The sequence below is a fragment of the Macrobrachium nipponense genome, chromosome 10 (assembly GCF_015104395.2).
Source record: "Macrobrachium nipponense isolate FS-2020 chromosome 10, ASM1510439v2, whole genome shotgun sequence".
Classification (NCBI taxonomy): Eukaryota; Metazoa; Arthropoda; class Malacostraca; order Decapoda; family Palaemonidae; genus Macrobrachium; species Macrobrachium nipponense.
Window position 1 is genome coordinate 47,939,472 of NC_087204.1, and position 18,995 is coordinate 47,958,466.

The 18,995-nt window shown below is 37.8% G+C and overlaps 1 long non-coding RNA gene across 2 annotated transcripts in view; it reads left to right on the forward strand.

Annotated features, from left to right (window-relative positions):
* Positions 1 to 10,896: 10,896 nt before the first annotated feature.
* LOC135223607 (uncharacterized) overlaps positions 10,897 to 18,995 on the forward strand; it is a 33,458-nt gene continuing 25,359 nt past the window's right edge. The window contains exon 1 of one of the 2 annotated variants that reach the window (XR_010316537.1): positions 10,897 to 12,867. This is a non-coding gene — a long non-coding RNA (uncharacterized LOC135223607). The remainder of the gene's footprint in view (positions 12,868 to 18,995) is intronic. The other variant, XR_010316538.1, reaches the window with a different exon arrangement.

Sequence of the window (18,995 nt, forward strand, 5' to 3'; positions counted from 1 at the left end):
GCGGATTCTAACTATTCGCGGGGGGGTCTGGTACGCATCCCCCGCGAATACGGGGGGACCACTGTAATGTAACCATTCGCTCGGAAACTAGTTCCGCATATGATGCGACATAAAAAGTGTCGAATAAAACATCATAACCTCAAAATTTGTGTTGTAATCTAACCAGAAACTTATTTTTATTAATATACTGTGCTAAACTAGAAAGGATTTTTATCATAGTATGCGTTTTTGAAAAACATCGTGAACTTTGAATGTCGTAAGTGTAAGCGTCGTAAAGTCGGAAAAAGCGTCGTAACCCAGCCCGGATTTTTTAATGAATATTTCAGAAAACCCGTGGTAACCTCGGATCGTCATAAGCCGAAGCCATCGTAAGGCGGGGACTGCCTGTATGTATATATATATATAACTATATATATATTTATATATATATATATATATATATATATATATATATATATATATATATAACTATATATATATATATATATATATATATATATATATATATATATATATATATATATATATATATATATATATATATATATATATATATATATATATATATATATATATATATATAACTATATATATATATTATAAATATATATATATATACAGTAGTACTCGAGATACGAAATTAATCCATCCGAGGCGGCCTTCGTATAATGAGTTTTTCGTATCTTGGAACACATTTTACATGTAAAATGGCTAATCCGTTCCAAGCCCTCCAAAAACACCCCATTAAATTTCATAATAAAGCTAAATTGACCTATAAACAATGAAATACTACAACAATTTAGACATTCAATACCTAAATTAAGAATAAAATCCAAACCTGTAAATAAAGTGTATATTAGTGTACAAGAAATATTATTACTGTAACGTAAAATGTCGAAGCTTACCTTTCGAGTGAGGCTATCTCCGAAAGTGGCGGCAGAGGAGGAGGAGGACAAACGGCAGATACGTACACTTAACTTTACGAAACACATAAAAAAATGTCAAAAAACAAACTAAACTTTACAAAACACATTAACAAAACTGTAACACTTAATTTTACAAAAAACTTAAAATAAAATAAATTTATTTTGTCTTTTTTGATTTTTACATTTCGTTTTAACTTTTTTATAGTTTACGTAATTTCAATTTCTTCACCACCGAATGGATGCCAGTCCGTTTACGGAATTTTGCGAACCACCCATGAGAAGCCTTGAACTCTGGGGTTGCCGTTGATGTCCCCTCTCCGCCGTCGTCTTTGGCTTGGGCAATCAAATCGCCGAAAATAGCGCTGGCCTTCTGGCAGATTGCCGTCTCGGTTATCGTATCGCCATCGATTTCTTTGTCCTCGATCCATACAAGAAGCAGCCTTTCCATTTCATTATGCACATGGCTCCTCTTGTTGGACAAAATAGTGACGCCCTTGGAAGGTGTAGCTGCTTTGATGGCTTCCTTCTGCTTAAGGATGGTGCCTATCGTCGACGGATTTCGGCCGTATTCCTTAGCGATCACACTCAACCGCAAGCCAGCTTCATACTTTTTTATTATCTCCATTTTTGTCTCCATAGAAAGCATTCTCTTCTTTCTGTGAACTTCAGCAACTTTCTTGGGACCCATGACTCTGTGTACTGTACGTAATTAAGTTACGTTCTCACAACACGATAAAGTAGCACAACACGATAATATGTACGCACTGCAACGAAATCACTAACGAATTTACGTTACTAAACGAAATCGTTGGAGTGAACGAATGCCGATTGCGTACGTATGTATAGAAGATGCATGATGGGAGGGATGCTGTCCAATTAGAGAGAAGGATTCATGGCTTGGCTAGCATCAGGAACCAATGGGAGAGCAGGAGGATGGTGGCGAGTCTACTATAACTAAGATGGCGGCGTGCGGCGCGAGTTTCAAAATTGTTATGGGGCAAATCTCGGACTTTCAGAAACCTTTCGTATCTTGAAAACTTTTCGTATGTAGAGCAGTACAATTTTTCGACTTTGCTTTCGTAACTTGGATTTTTCGTAAGTTGAGCCTTTCGTATCTCGAGGTACTACTGTATATATATATATATAATATATATATATATATATATATATATATATATATATATATATATATATATATATATATATATATATAAAATATATATGTATGTATGATATATAAAACTATATATATATATAATATATATATATATATATATATATATATATAGATATATATATATATATATATATATATATGTATATATATATATATATGTTTGTATATGTATGTATAAATATATATATATACAGTGGAACCTCAACATACAAAAGTCCCAACTTACAAAAAATTCAAGTTATGAAAGAAAATACGAAGATTTTTTTGCTTCTGCATACGAAAATAATTCATGTTACGAAAGGGTGTTACTGTAAAGTCCCGAGATTCGCCTGGATCACCGAGAACAATTTTAAAACTCGCGCCCCGCCAACTGAGTAGACTCACCACCATCCTCCCGCTCTTCCATTAGTTCCTGATGCTAGTCACCTCCGTAAGATCCTGCTCTCCTATTGGTCAGCATGTACCCCATCATGCTTTACGTAATGGCGTCATTCAGCCACTCTGTAGCAGCATCGTTATCGTTATTGTACGCATGCGGAATTCGTTCATTCACATAAACGATTTCGTTAGTTAACATAAATTTGTGTTAGTGATTTCGCTTTGTACTTTATGGTGTTGTGTTAGAACTTAATTAGTACATAACTTGATTACGTATAGTCATGGGTCCTAAGAAAGTTGCTGAAGTTCATGGAAAGAAGAGGATGCTCTCTATGAAGACAAAGATGGAGATCATTAGAAAGTATGAAGCTGGCATGCGGTTGAGTGTGATCGCTAAGGAATATAGCCGAAGTCCGTCGATGATAGGCACCATTCTTAAGCAGAAATAAGCCATCAAAGCAGCTATACCTTCTAAGTCATGACTATTTTGTCCAACAAGAGTAGCCACGTGCATGATGAGATGGAGAGGCTGCTGCTTGTATGGATAAAAGACAAAAGAAATCGCTGGCAATACGATAACCGAGACAGCAATAGGCCACAAGGCCAGCGCTATTTTCAGTGATTTGATTGCCCAGGCTGAAGACGTCGGAGGAGAAGGGACATCGACGCCAACCCCAGACTTCAAGGCTTCTCGTGGGTGGTTCGAAAAATTCCGGAAACGGACTGGCATCCACTCGCTGGTGCAGATGGGGAGGTGGCCAGCTCGGACACGAAAGTGGCTGAAGCCTTTATTAAGGCTACAGTTCTCAGCAAGTCTTCAACTGTGACGAGACTGGCCTTTTTTAGAAAAAATGCCTCGTCGGACGTACATCACGCAGGAAGAGAAGAAGCTACGCGGGCATAAGCCTATGAAAGACAGGATTGCGCTCGCACTTTGTTCCAACGCCAGTGAGGATTGTAAGGTCAAGCCCCTACTTGTGTATCATTCGGAGACTCCTCGAGCCTTCAAGACTCACAAAGTGCTAAAGGAGAAGCTTCCAGTGATGTGGAGGGCTAATGCGAAAGCCTGTGTAGCAAAACTTTAGTTCACCAAGTGGGTAAATCTGTGTTTTGGCCCGACAGTGAAGAAATTCCTGGAAGAGAAGCGCCTCCCTCTGAAATGTCTGCTATTGTTGGACAATGCCCCTGCTCACCCTCCTGGCCTAGAGGAAGATATCCTAGCGAAGTATTCTTTTACCAAGGTTTTATCTTCCGCCTAACACCACCCCTCTCCTCCAGCCCATGGACCAGCAAGTGATATCGAACTTCAAGAAGCTATATACAAAACATCTTTTCAAGACATGTTTCGACATCACCGATACCACAAACCTCACCTTGCATGAATTTTGGAAGGAGCATTTCGATGTTGTCATATTCATCCGACTCATTGATCAAGCTTGGCAGGAGGTTTCGAGGCGAACCGTGAATTCTTCGTGGAGGAAACTCTGGCCTGCTGCCGTATCCGCCCGAGACTTCGAGGGATTCAACGTGGGCAAAGCTGGTGCAGATTCAGAAACAGTTGACGATCCTGAAACTGTTTCGCAACCAAATCTTGATGAGATCGTTGCACTCGGCAAGTCCATGGGGCTGGTCGTTGTCAAGGACGACATCAATGACCTTCTCGAGGAGCACCAAGAGGAGCTTACGACGGATGAAATGAAGGAGTTGGAGGCCATGCAACATAACGTTGTTCAAGAAAAGTTCTCTAGCAGCGGCGATGAAGAGGAGGAGGAGGACCCTATAACAGCAGCAGAAATTAAGGATGCTCTAGCTGCTTTTCATAAGGTGTAATCATTTATAGAAAAGAGACACCCCAAAAAGGCTTACACAGGTCGTATGCTTTTGTAGTACGATGACGTTTGCTTGAGTCGTTTCAGGAACATTGTGAAAAGCAGGCAGAAGCAATCTTCCTTGGATAGTTATTTTTTAAAGAGGCCTGTAGTAGGAGTAAGCAAACAGGAAGATCCAAGTGACACGAAAAAACAAAGTTGAAAGTGGTAAAGAAAGAAATTGAAATTTGGTTAAAAAAAAAAAAAAAAAAAAAAAAAAATGTAAAGTATAAAAAGTAAAAAAAAATGTTAAAAAAAAAAAAAAATTAATTTAATCCTAAAAAAAAAAAAAATTAATTTAATCCTAAGTTTTCTGTAAAGTTAAGTGTTAATGTTTTCTGGCATTTGTTAATGTGTTTCGTGAAGTTTAGTGATAATGTTTTCTGCCATTTTTTAGTGTTTCGTAAAGTTAAGTGTTAATGTTTTCTGCCATTTGTCCTCCTCCTCTGTCGCCACTTTCGGAGATCGCCTCACTCGAAAGGTAAGGCTCCACACTTTACTACATATGTACGTACAGTATTTCTTGTACCCTGTACACTAATAAACTTTATATATAGGTAATCACAGTTAGGTTAGGTATTGAATGGTCCAAATTTTTGTATTTCATTGTTTATTGGTCCCTTTAGCTTTATTATAAAATTTACTGGGGTGTTTTTGTAGGGCTTGGAACGAATTAGGCAATTTACATGTAAAATGTGGTTCAAGATACAAAAAAAAATCAGGTTACGAAAGCCGCTTCAGAATGGATTAATTTCGTATCCTGAGGTACTATATATATAAATATATATATATATTTATATATATAATATAATATATATATATATATATATCATTTTATATATATATATATATATAGTAGTGAGCTTTTGATAACATAAATCAATTATATGAGGTGGGTAGCAGAGATTGTTTCCTACCTTTTTAATGTATACATAGCATCACATTTTATATACTTCATGATCAAGTTATTCATATATACATATACATATACATACATACATACATCATATATATATATATATATATATATATATATATATATATGTGTGTGTGTGTATATATATATATATGAATAACTTGATCACGAAGTATATAAAACGTGATGCTATGTATACATAAAAAAGATAGGAAACGATCTCTGCTACCCACCTCATATAATTGATTTATGTTATCAAAAAGCTCTCAAAAATTTTTATAGTGTTGCTAGTAATGAAAAAGAAATCCCTAAAAATGTACTTAGCTTGCCTTACTTTCGTGGATTTGAAACCATAAAATCAATATTTAAATCGTTTAATGTTAATGCAGTGTTCTCTTATAACAATACCATTAAAGATATTCTAATTAAGAATAGTCCCGTAACAAAAAACATCATCATTTACAAAATTCCTTGTAATGATTGCCTATCTTTTTACGTCGGTCAGTCAAGTAAAAATTTGTGTATGAGCGAAAAAGCTCATTGTATAAATTGGGCGATACCTCTGTAATTGCTAGGTCTAATGATTATGTTTCAAGAAATTTACTGGAATAAGCAATTATACAAATCACTAATAAAAACAACCTAAGTCTTAGTCTGGGATTGTACCATTTGGACCTATATATTTAAAAAGGATTATTAAGGACCTTAAAATAAATGAAATACTAATTAATTACTCCCAAATGTATATAGTAGTTATAATCTCTCTCTCTCTCTCTCTCTCTCTCTCTCTCTCTCTCTCTCTCTCTCTCTCTCTCTCTCTCTCTATATATATATATATATATATATATATATATATATATATATATATATATAATATATATTTATATCCTATTTTTGTCTTTTCACTCATTTTATGGAACATTTTTGTAAATTTCATGGTACTAAGTTGGATAGGCCTCCTTGTTTTTTAAAAATGTATTGTTTTCTGGATGAATCATCAGTTGACCACGTGTGTGCTCCTCCAAGGTGTGGCTGCCGAAAAATCGCTAATCTTGCTCTTAGGCATTCTCTCGTTTCTGTAGAGTGAAATCGACCTTAGTGCTAATCTTGTATTGTCAGTTTGGATATTAAGCATACTTTTACTATGTTTTTGCCTTATGATCAGTTGTGCCTAAGTAATGGATCGTACTTGACCGAAAGTTCTTGGCTCTCTCACCTTTCATTTTTCCTCTGGTAAAAACCTGTATTTATATATATATATATTATATAATATATATATATATATAATATATATATTATATATATATATATATATATATGTATGTGTGTGTGTGTGTGTGTGTGTGTATGTGTGTGTATGTGTGTGTGCATATGTAAATAAATTCTTTTGTTAAAACAGGATACATCTCAAGTATAAAAGGCCCATTAAAACCCACTGGTTTAAAGCTAAGGACTGTATTTTGGTGGACTGATTCCCACCCATATCAAGTAGTGAATGACAGAAGAAGTTATATTGGCAAAATATATAGTGGGAGATATGCCCTTAGGTGATGCCTGGCATCACCGATAAGGCCCATGATGTTTCTGTTAATTTTCTTAATCCGATTCATCATTACCTTAAGGAAGGTATTGTTTATATGGTCAGTGTCCCATTGTTTTATCAGTAAAGATTCTACCATCTGACATTTGTATGAACAGCTGCTTTTGTATAAAATTTGGAATGGGTTCCAGTCCATGGTATGGTTCGTGTTATTTTTATGATGGAAAATTGCCGAACTATGTTGTCCATATCTCACTGAGCGCTTATGTTCAGTTAATCTTTCCAAGAGAGATTTTCCTATGAATCCATTGTATGACTTATCACAATCCCTACAGGGAATTTCATAAACTCCTACTTCTTTTGAAGCTGGTTTCTGCTGGATGTTAATTACGGATTTCCCCAATGTATTTGGATAAGTTTACACAAAAGGGTTGGAGTAGCCTAAGGTTTGTGTGATCTTTCGTAAATGATCCACATGAGGGATTATGGTTTTGTTTGTGAATTTTTCCTTTTCTTTATTTTCTGTGGGTTTTTGAAAAATGCTCTTTGCTTTATGTATGGCTTTTTCTATTAAGTGCTGGGTGTATTTTAACAGGATAAGTTGATTTCTGATTCTTTCAAGGTCTTTGTTAAGAAAATCTGGGGAGCAAATTCTCATGGCTCTAAGAAATAAATTACTTGCTATGTTGATTTTAATTGAAATATCATGATAGCTGCAAATATGTATGTATGAAAGTGAGAATGTCACTTTCCTGAAGACAGTGAATTTGTAGTTATTAGTTCTGATGATTAAAACATCTAAAAAGGGGATTTGGTTATTGTTTTCCCATTCTACTTTAAATGTTATAAATTACTTTAAAAAATTGAGCAAACACCTTAGCAGGGTTCTCCAGGATTAGAAAATGTTGTGTTTACATTTGTGTCTGTGAAATACTTGCATATGATAATTAGTTAGGTCCCAATGAAAAGTTCGCGCTATTGTGAATTTGCGCAACTTGAATTGTGTAAGATTGAAGTATTACTGTAGTAGACCAAATAACATAGGGCTAGATATAAACAATCTGGGTTAGACAAAAGATGTTAGCTTAACTATGAGTTTCCATGTAAGCAAATCTAGCCATTAATTAAATATATAATGAACTAAACAATTATCATAACAGTGATACATGTTCAATTAAATCAATGGAAATACAAGAATAGGGAGTATAACAATAACAGTAACACGCATGACTAAAGCAGCATAGAACAGAAATACTGACAAATTCCCAAGAATTGTCAAAGCAGTATATTACTACCAACCAGGATAAACATAAGCAGATGTAATCAGCTAAACCATCTACAAAAGCAATTAGCTGTCAAAACAGGAACAAATCCTCAACACAGATTAATTTCTGGGCTCAGCCGTGTCGCTCCGTGAAATGTGTCCTCTTTAGCACTATCTCTAGTAAAATATTGCTATGATACCAGAGAACTGCTAAATTGGACATGTCAGAAGTCTCTGACTCGCTCACCTAAATAAAAGGTGTCGGTATAGAACTGGGGCGAGTGTTAAACACTACCACAGTAACCCCTCCAATTAGCCTTTTCTTCATCAAAAGACCCTGAAAACGGGGAGCCGACCTATAGGTCACACCCAGCTACCCTGTTGAAGGGGACTGCGGCGTCATTCTTATCGATAGCCTCCCAGCGTTGCACGCTTTTTTATAGCTATCTGTTCTTTTTGTTGGTTTCGTTATTCTTTTTCGTTATGGATCGTCAATCTGCCTCTTCACCCAAGTTAAGTACTGGTTCGCCCTTTTTCTGTATTTAGGGAGTGATTTTGCCTTTCGTTTTGCCTTTATTTAGGATTTTGTTAGGCGTCTCCTCCCGTAACGAGCGGTAGCGAGCCGCCATTACGTCGTTCCCTTGTTTTGTACCAATTTCGAGCGGGCTTCTTTCAGTACCTATATATTTATATTTATATACTCGTAACTTATGGTATTTCAGTATATATTTTTAGTATATATTTTATTATGTCTTGGGTGGCAGTTACTTTGTCGATCTTGTTTGATCTACGTTTATTATTTTCATGATTTCCTGTTTTTCAAGGGGGTCGGCTTTCGTGCACGTTTCTTTGTTTCGTGCTTCGTTGTTTATCTATCGTTCCCCCCTTCCCCCTTTTATTTTAGTTTGGTATTTTCCATTCAAGAATTCCCCCTTTTTCTTTTCGTCAGCTTACCGTTTGTTTTCGTTTTGTCGGTGAGCAAGTAATTTTTCCTTGTTGCGCCCACTCTCATCGAGTGGCCTCCATTGCGTTTTATATTTTTCGCTCCTTATTTTCATTACCCCTGTTAAAGCATGTTTTTCCCTTAGCTTTAAGTAATTGATTTTATTTTGTCTATGTATATTTGGGTGTTCGGACGGCAGCTAGCCTTCATAGGCTTTGCCTGCGTTTTCCTCGTGAGTCTACGCTTCGCCAGTATGACTCAGCAGTTAAGAAATTGTCTTCGTTCCTCAGAGAATCAAATATCAAAGTAATGACATTGAACGTGGCCATAACCTTCTTCAGGTCTTTGTTTGAACAAGGCTTGGCAGCTGCAACAATTACAACCACTAAGTCAGCTCTGAAAAAGATTTTTCTTCTCGGGTTTGGTATCAATCTAACCGAGTCTTATTTCACCTCTATCCCAAGGGCATGTGCACGTCTACGGCCCGTTCACACACCGTCATCAGTGTCATGGTTTCTTAATGATGTTCTTAGGTTAGCCTCGGAAACAGACAACTTCAAATGTGATTACCAAACCATTTTGCGTAAAACTCTGTTCTTATTGAGTCTAGCTTCAGGTGCCAGAATATCAGAGCTGTCATCTTTATCTAGAGATGAAGCGCATATTGAGTTCCTTTCCTCGGGGGACGTGTTGCTTTCGCCAAATAAGCAATTTCTAGCTAAGAATGAAGATCCCTTGATGAGGTGGTCTCCATGGAAGTTTGTCCCGCTTCCGCAGGATCCATCGTTATGTCCTGTTAGAACTCTTAAGGACTATTTATCTAGGACGTCTACCTATTCCGAAGGCCCCCTTTTCATTAGAAAAGATGGTGGTACACTATCTCTAAAAGGCATTAGGCAGCAGATTTTATATTTTATCAAGAAAGCCAGCCCAGGGTCATTCCCCAAGGTGCATGACATTCGGGCAATAGCAACTTCTGTTAACTTCTTCAAATATATGGACTTTGATGATCTGAAGAAGTATACTGGTTGGAAGTCACCCTTGGTTTTCAAAAAGCACTACCTTAAGTCTTTAGAGGATCTTAAATATCATGCAATAGCTGCAGGGAGGCCAGTGTCTCCCACTGCTACATCATTATAGTACCGTCCTTGTGTCATATGAATCTTTTCAATTATGCCAGCCTCATTAGCATTTTACCTACCTCAGCAAATGCCTTAGCTATTAGAATAAGTGTATAATCGTGTATAGTACGTACATACAAATTATCTGTAATTATTTTATTATGTATGTGACTTGTTGCAAATGTTGCCACATGTTTTGGCTATATAGTATATTTTGTAAATAAATTGTATTTTTTCCAATTCTAAACTATTTTATTATTTCCTTTGATTTCATTAATATGATTTTTCCTTTCAGGATAGTATAGCTTGGTGTTTCTCTGGTACAATTTCACGGAGCGACACGGCTGAGCCCAGAAAAGGGATTTTGACGTAGGAAAAATCTATTTTCTGGGCGAGAAGCCCAGTGAAATCCCCCCCTTTTTTCCTTTTTTATCCCCCCCCTTGCTGTGCACCAAGCTTCTTTGCTATCGATAAGTATGACGCCGCAGTCCCCTTCAACAGGGTAGCTGGGTGTGACCTATAGGTCGGCTCCCCGTTTTCAGGGTCTTTTGATGAGGAAAAGGCTAATTGGAGGGGTTACTGTGGTAGTGTTTAACACTCGCCCCAGTTCTATACCGACACCTTTTATTTAGGTGAGCGAGTCAGAGACTTCTGACATGTCCAATTTAGCAGTTCTCTGGTATCATAGCAATATTTTACTAGAGATAGTGCTAAAGAGGACACATTTCACTGGGCGACCCGGCTTCCTCGCCCAGAAATAGATTTTTCCTACGTCAAAATCCCTTTTCTGACTCATCAAGACAGTCTTTTACCGTCAAAAAATTCTCTTGCTGCTTCTGAAGTCAAAACACAAAGACAGAGGTCCTCAACCTCTCGCCGAAGTAACCAGGTCCATCACACCTGTTGCCCAACAAAGTGGCTTCCCACTGCTCTATTCAAACATACTGCTGCTACTTTCTTGGCCTAGTGTTGGCAAGAACCTACTTGTCTGCTACCCAGAGCCTAACTGCCATTGTCACTCACACCGTGACAGATGTAAGCGCGCCATCCTGACGAGAGCACTAGAGGCTAGGAGAAACGAGGACACAATGTACCTTAACAATATAGTTCCTACAAAATAACGATCAAACCTGACACTATATGAATGAGAGTTTGTTTTGTCAAGTAAAATCCAAAGGCTTTCGTAACAGATGAAGCTTATGTATGTTTATTCGTCGTTATAAACCATATATGCAAGACAGTCTTTTCATTGAGAATGAATATTTTTTGACAAAATAATGTAAAACAAGAATAGGCCTAAATCCGTCTATTCATGATTACGTACCATGTATGAAATTCACTTTTAAAATGAGAACAAAATATGTACTCTACTTTCTGACAAAAGAATCAAACAGTATTGGACTGCATATGTTTTTTCATTGCTTACATCACGGAAGTTCATTTTGAAATTAAATTAGACTAATCAGCACGTTAATGAAACACAGGAAGACAGTACTATGGATTTCATTCATTGTAACATCATAAGAAAGTCAGTCTTAAAATGAAAACAAATCAATATTAAACCCTTTGGATTAAATGAAAAAATGTTAGGCCTACTATATGTGTCAACTTTGAAATAAAAGCAAACGATTACGAACATAATTATCTTTCCATGGAACTCTTCCTTCATTCATGAAATATTCAGTAAACATTATGAAAGTCCTTGAGCCAAATTTAAACTCTTAACAAATTCACATGGGAGTATTTTATTAATTTTCTTCAACCATTCTTTCACTGGGCATCTTACTTAACGTTTATGAATTTTATTTGTTTTTATGTCAACAAGCCAATCACAGCCAGAGCATCATGTGTTGATGCCATGGCCACTACGGAGGACAGAGGAAAAAGATGGTGTTGTTACTTGCAAAGATTTGCCTGTGCAGTTACAATTGTTAGTGGCGGGCTTTATGGGGTAGTGCTGTAAATGCACCTCTCATGGTGCAATGTACGCTGTGCTAAAGGGTGTTTGTAGCATCCCATCAGCCTCTAGTTGCAACCACCTTTGAGCCTTTTACTATACAACCATTCTTGTTCCTTTCTTCAGTCTTACTGTCTAACACCTCTATTACTTTTTAGTATAGCTGTAGGGTTTGCTCCCAGTTTTACCTTTAGGTCTTTGTCCAAGACCTCTAACTTTTATTTCTTTGTGCAGCTGTGGGGTTTTCTCCAAGTTCTGCCTGTAGGTCTTTGTACTTCCTCTCAATTTTTTTTTTATCTCTCCATCTTGTTGTCCAACTACACCAGTTCTGTCTTTTCACTCTTTTAATTGCTGAATAGCGAAAGTGCCCCAGTGCTTGGCTGGACAATTTAAATTTCAATAATCAGTCAATCTACTAACATAACCTAGCCATCTTATTAGGCATAAATGATTGTATATGATTTTATTTGAATAGCTTTCCCTTAAGAATAGCTGGTTTGGCACTTAAGATAGATACTGTTTAATTCTTTTTTTTCTTTCCTTGGTATCATCATGATATAGGTGTGAGTTTGCATCCGTGGTACCAAATACTGTTGTTGAAATATCGGTCTATTTGATTTTCGTATGAAACTGTCTTAAAGCTGCTGTCTATAATGTGTATTTTTGTTGCAGATAATCATTTTGATGGCTCTAGCAAAAGGAAAGTCAGTAGTACGATGTGGACCCCTTACTGATCATTCAAAAACTGCAATACATGTTGCAGAGCTTATGACCAAGGTAAATATGATTTTCATACACCATTTTAATGAAATTTGTGCTGATTAATTTTCTCCATTTTTTTATTTGTCACCACATGACTGACTTCTCTCAGAATTGGTCTTCCTAAAATTATTCTGTAACTTGTGTCTTAGTGGCTGGTTTAGGTAGGCTTTTAATGTAGAGGTTAGCATTAGAGTTCTATTGTAATAAACCTATGCAGCCTTCTTTAGACAGCAAATGCCAGTGGCCCCAGAATGAAGTTTTGTTGTATGAATTATTAGGTATTTGGTACAGATAAAAATGGTAGCAAGTGAAAACTACGAACCATCGTAGAGAAGCACTTCACTTGAATATAAAATGGTGAAGAAAAATCTGTTCCAAATCAGTCTAGTTCTTATCTTCATGCCGTGGATGCCACATAGTCATCATGTTTTGGTGGAAACACCTTACACAAACTACTAAGTTAGATTTGAAATTAGCCATGCAGTTGCTAAAGTGGTTGAAATGTTTGTCTCAATGATAGTATATTGTTAGTTAACCCTTAAACGCCTAAGCAGTATTTCAGAAATCGTCTCCCGTTAACGTAGAATAGTAAGATATCATTGTAAAAAATCAAGTTTATTGATAACTTGAAAGTGAAAATGGGAAAATCCAATCATAAAAATAACAGTATGGATGCTGTAGGAGAGATGTACGGCTTGAATATAATAGTAGGTATTGAATGGAACATGCATGCTCAGAATAGTAAAATATAAGTTGAATAAAGGGTTTATGTCCTTGGAATGTTTGAGTAGAGTTAATGGTGAAGAGATATAGGAAGACCATATTGTGATGGAAAGGAAGGCCTTAGATGAGGTAGAACATTTCTATCTTTTGTTGTATGGACAGGTGCACTCTCTCTCTCTCTCTCTCTCTCTCTCTCTCTCTCTCTCTCTCTCTCTCTCTCTGCCTTTTGCATTATTTTTATTACAAATTAATATCCTTTAATAAAATGTGATTTACATACTGTAATTTTTTGTCAGGTGACATACTGCATTACCTGTTTATTTAAATTTTCAACCTGTGATGTGTGATTGTGTATGTTGATTTATGATATGTTTTGGTTGGGTAAGGATCAGTAAATTTTTGTGCCAGCAAGTGCGTGGTGTAGTTTACGGCAGTGTGATGCATGTGTATATGTATACACATTCACACAAACTTGATGTACATATACCCATGAACACAGAACAATGGGAGAGACACTGATAGGCAAGAAAAGTTGTGACACAAGGTTTGCCAGTTTATATCGGTAGTACTATTTTGTAATCTGTTTAAGTTTTTCAGTTTGCTATTATGTATTTCAACTTAAAGAAAAGCTTATTTAACAGTAAAATCAATGAATGTGAAGAAACCTAAAACTTAATATTTTTAAAATAAGTAAAAAAATATGTGGCAATTGAAGTCAACAAAGGACTGCCCAACCAATCCCCACTTAACTCTCGAGGCCCTCTCACCCCATAAGTGCTTACCTTAGCCCAACCCACTTTTCCCACAATACTCAACTATTCAGAAGCAATAAACAGAGTGACATTGAAGTGACATTGATGCTTCTAAGCCAATAACTGTCATGAATATTTTCAAGAAATCAAATGCCCTCTTACCCCTTCTCTCCTCCCCTAAAAAAAAAAATCCCAGCTTACCATTCCTACAGTAATTCTTTCTCAGCCTGCTTATCCTTTTAAGTTGCTTTACCAACACTTCTTTCTGCCCGCACAGAATTGCCAACCATCCAAGCGCGGTTTTTAATTTTTATCAATTCTATATTTTATATATACCTATATTGTGTTACTGTGGACCCTCCGGATAACATCAAGGCCTGGATATGGTGAAACATGATAATTGAAGGACTACTGTATTGTACTCATTTATTGTATGAGTTGGGGGAAGTTTTTCACTATTATCCATATTTTTTCTAGATACTAATACATAATATTAAATATCATGTACTAATCAATTCACTGTACCATATTAGAGTATTATTGTGTGAGGAAAGAAGGCAATGCCAGCTCAAATAATAATTTTGATGGGTTTCTTGGGCCCATGAAATATATCTGAGTCATGTGCATCCTAATTTTGGATCCAATACTACCCTTGCAATGATAGGTTCCCAGTGCTACAGAAATCATGCATTTCAACCTTGGAGATTCTATCAGGATTAGGAAGAATATAGGAATAGTGATCAAGTCACAAGAAGGCTGCCACAGATTTATGACCTCACAAATAAATTTTAGTTTCCTTGAGGAATTACTCACATCCTTAAGTATATTTAATAAATAATGATTTCTTAAGTAATTAATGTGTTTAAGTAACTTGTTAATTACAATAGTTTTATATGGATGATATACTTATTTTTACAAGTTTAATTGTCTTTGAATTTCTTTCTGTATTAAGAAAAAGGATTAATGTGTGGTATAAAACTGCTGGTATCAAAATTTCATAATAGCAAATTATCCAAGTAACAAGGTGACTAACAAGTTAATTGTCAAGAAGTATATTCCATGAGCTGACCTAAAGTATACCCACAAGTTTTCTCAAATACACTCCCTGAACACCTGAATTAGCCCTGGTCACTGACCAACCCGAACTTTACCCACAAACTGGTTAATTAATTGTCAGTGCTACCAACGCTGCAGGTAAAATCTTGTCAAATGAGTTACCCGAGTTACCATTGGCAACGCTGCTGCAAATATTGGCGGACAGAGGCCGACATCCCTAATTGTTTTTAGTTTGCTGTGCTGTACAGATGTGTCCTGCATCAGGTGAATTTTGGTCATTTTGTCCGACCCCCATGTAAAGAATTTTCGAATTTTGGATATCAGATTACGATTTTGGTCTGTTATTAATGCCTTTTCTCCTGGATTTATGCTTTATTGATTGCATTTTGGAATTCCTCTGCCGGTTTTGACTTTTGATCAGTACTTTGGACTCACTATGGATAACTTAGACAATAAAACGTCATCTGCTAACACCTCTGCTTCCACTTCGTCTACAGCTTCAACGACCGAGCCCTCTATTGCTGGAGATGTTGGTGCTCATCAGTTCTGCATGCCCTGAAAGCGTAGGATGAGTACGTACCCTCAAACATGATCGACATTCTCTTTGTATTTTATGTAGGAACATTCAGTGTATGTAATATCAGTCAAGAATCCCTAGCCTCAAAGAGTGAGCGCAGGTCAGGATCAGCTGTAGGGGTACAATCAGTAGATGAGGAAGCGTTAGAGTCAGGGTTATTCAAGAAGTTAGAGGGCAAGTTATCATCCAGTATGTCTAGCCTATTTTCTAGCCTGATGAATAAGTTAATTGAGAATAGATAGTGGTAGTAGTAGTATATTTGATTCTAATCATTCTTTTTGAGCCCCCCTACCTGAACCCCCCTGCCTGTTCCAGAACCAGCCCTAACGGCCAAGGGTCGTGGAGAAAGGCAAGCCTAGAAGGTAGGTTCTGCTGGCCCCCCAACGGGGAGCAGGCAGTGTTGGCAGGAGATTCCCCCCTTCCCCCTTAAGGTATAAGTTCTAAGGTTAAGGTAGAGTTACCTAAGACCCAGACGAGTAGGGATAATAGTTTAGGCAGTGTTCAGGAGAAGTTGAAGGTGTAGGTTTCTTTAGGTTCGGGTTCTGTTGTGGTTTCTAGTGTGACGGTTTCATCTTTGGATCCATCTTCGGTTTTATTTCCTGCTTCGAGTTCTTCGCAACAGAAGGTTTCTAAGTCCGTGGTTGGTCGTTCGTATTTGGTTTCGGGTTTGTCACAGGGTTATAGATCACTAGTTAGGCAATGTTCCAATATTCACGATCATGTCTTAAAGAATTTTCTTGGGTTTGCTGATGATGATGTTTGTCAAGATTATAAAGGGGGAACAGTCGGTCTATTTTCTTTCTATAAAAACTATGGCCTCTTCTGCTGCTTCTGAGTTTTCCATTCCCCCAATTTCTTCCAAACCTTCTAATGTCTTTACACAATCTTCTTTATCGGGTCATTCTTTGGAGGTCACTTCGGAGTCTTCTCTCACTCATCCTGTTTCTCTGCCATTAACACAGCAGAGCAAAGAATTTTCATTGGTTCGATCTTGTAATGTTAGGGTTAAGGTGGCTCCCTTTATCTCTTTGGAGTTGAGGAAAGGTGTACCTTTGGCGGGACTGTCTTCTTTAGCACCTTCTACGGGTCCTGTAGTTTCTGAGGCTTCTGGCCAAGATGCTTCGCAATGGGTTGTGGAGTCTTCCACAACTCCATATATTCATCCTATACTGGGTTTGAGACGTAATGTATCTGCTGCGTTTCTTGCAGGTGCTACGGCAGTTGGCGATTCGGCTGCACCATCGTTGAGTGTATCAGTACTGATTGTGTCCTCAGCCTCTCCTTTCACTAGGGTAGCTGGTAACTTTCCTTCTTCGGTTCCCATTGGTTCCACAGCTCATAGCTTCTCCTTATATGCGCCTTTGAGTGCTGTACTAGTTGGTATGTTCTCCACCTTCCAACATCGACGGTAGGTGCTCCGGTGATTACTCAGAGTGTGGCTTCTTCCTTTTTCTCTCCTACTTCTTTCTCAAATTTTCCTGCGGCTATCTCTGTTCCTCCTTCTAAGGTGTTCAGTGTGGGTTCTGCTTGGTTCCGGGTTATCTGGGGGTACTTCCTCCCCCTCCCTTAATGTAACTTTAGCTCCAGATACCTGTCCTAGTGTAGCATTGGTTCAGCCGGGATTGGGTGGATCTCGTGTTGAGGCCTCACTGTTCGTAGGGGTGGGCGATGGTTGCCCAGGTGTTATGTCATCGTAGCTGGGTGGTGTGGGGTTTGCGCAGTCGAGTGCTACTAGCTCATGAAAGAAAGAGGGAGGAACAAGATCGCAAGTCTTAAACAACATAGCACAGAGAGTTCTTCATTGGTGCTAGGAACGCAGGGTTTCTCTTATCCCTCAGTTTGTGTCGGGGAAGCTCAATGTTCTAACAAATGCGTTGAGTCGGTCTCGGGAAGTTCTCGGGGACGAATGGACTCTGGTTCAGGAAGAAGTACAACATCTGTTGAGGAGGTGGCCAGCGACAGTGGATCTCTTCGCCATAAGAATAAATTTCAGTCTTCTGGTCTACTTCTCTCCAGTAGCGGACCCCAGGTCGTGTGGGACAGATGCAATGCTGCACTCATGGGACAGCCTTCAAGTGTATACATTCCCTCCTTTTGGGTTGATTCAACAGGTACTGATCAAACTCAGGAACAGTATCAACACTCAGATGACTTTGATAGTCCCATTCTGACCCTAAAGACCTTGGTTTCCAGACCTTCTGGACATGACAGAAGTTCCAGTATTCCTTCCAGAGAGGAGAGATCTTCTCAGACAGACTAATTTCCATTTCTTCCATTGGAACCTCCATGCGCTGAAGCTAGCTGCCTAGAGACTGTCCAGCAAGCAGCTCATCATTCAGGACTCTAAGGCAGTGGCTCTCCAACTGTCTGTCTGAGAAGATCAAGTAGGAAACTATACCAGACTAGGTTGGCTATGTACCCTAGTTGGTGCCAAAAAGAGGGGCATAGCATTTCTTGTCCATTGATTGCAAAAGTTGCAGATTTCCTCTTGTTTTTAAGGAAGAAAATGAACTTGTCGTATTCTACGATTGCTGGGTATAGGTCGATGTTCAGTAGCACGTTAGGTTTCACCTGCCTGAGCGGTTGACGAGTAGAATTTTGCACAATCTAGTAAGATCTTTTAGAATAGAACAGCTAGTTTTCCACTTCGGGCCCCCTCGTGGGACTTAGTGGCTGTTTGGAACCTTTGGAGTTGTTATCCTTAAGAGGGCTGACTAGGAAGGTTTTATTTTTAGTTGCTCTGGCTACAGCAAGAAGAATTAGTGAGATTCAGGCAGTGGCAAGGACAGTATCTTTTTCATGGCAGGATATTTTCTTTCTTACTTGCCAGAGTTTGTTGTGAGTCTGAGTCTGAAATGAATCGTCTTCCTAGATCTTTTAAAGTTTCATAGTTGGATGATTTTGTAGGTGACAGATGTGAAATGCTGCTGTGTCCAGTTTGAATTCTCAAAAGTTTATTTGCCACATACTGAGAAACTTCTACCTCATCAGAGAACCTTATTTGTTTCCCCTAGGTGTCCATCTTGTTTTATTTC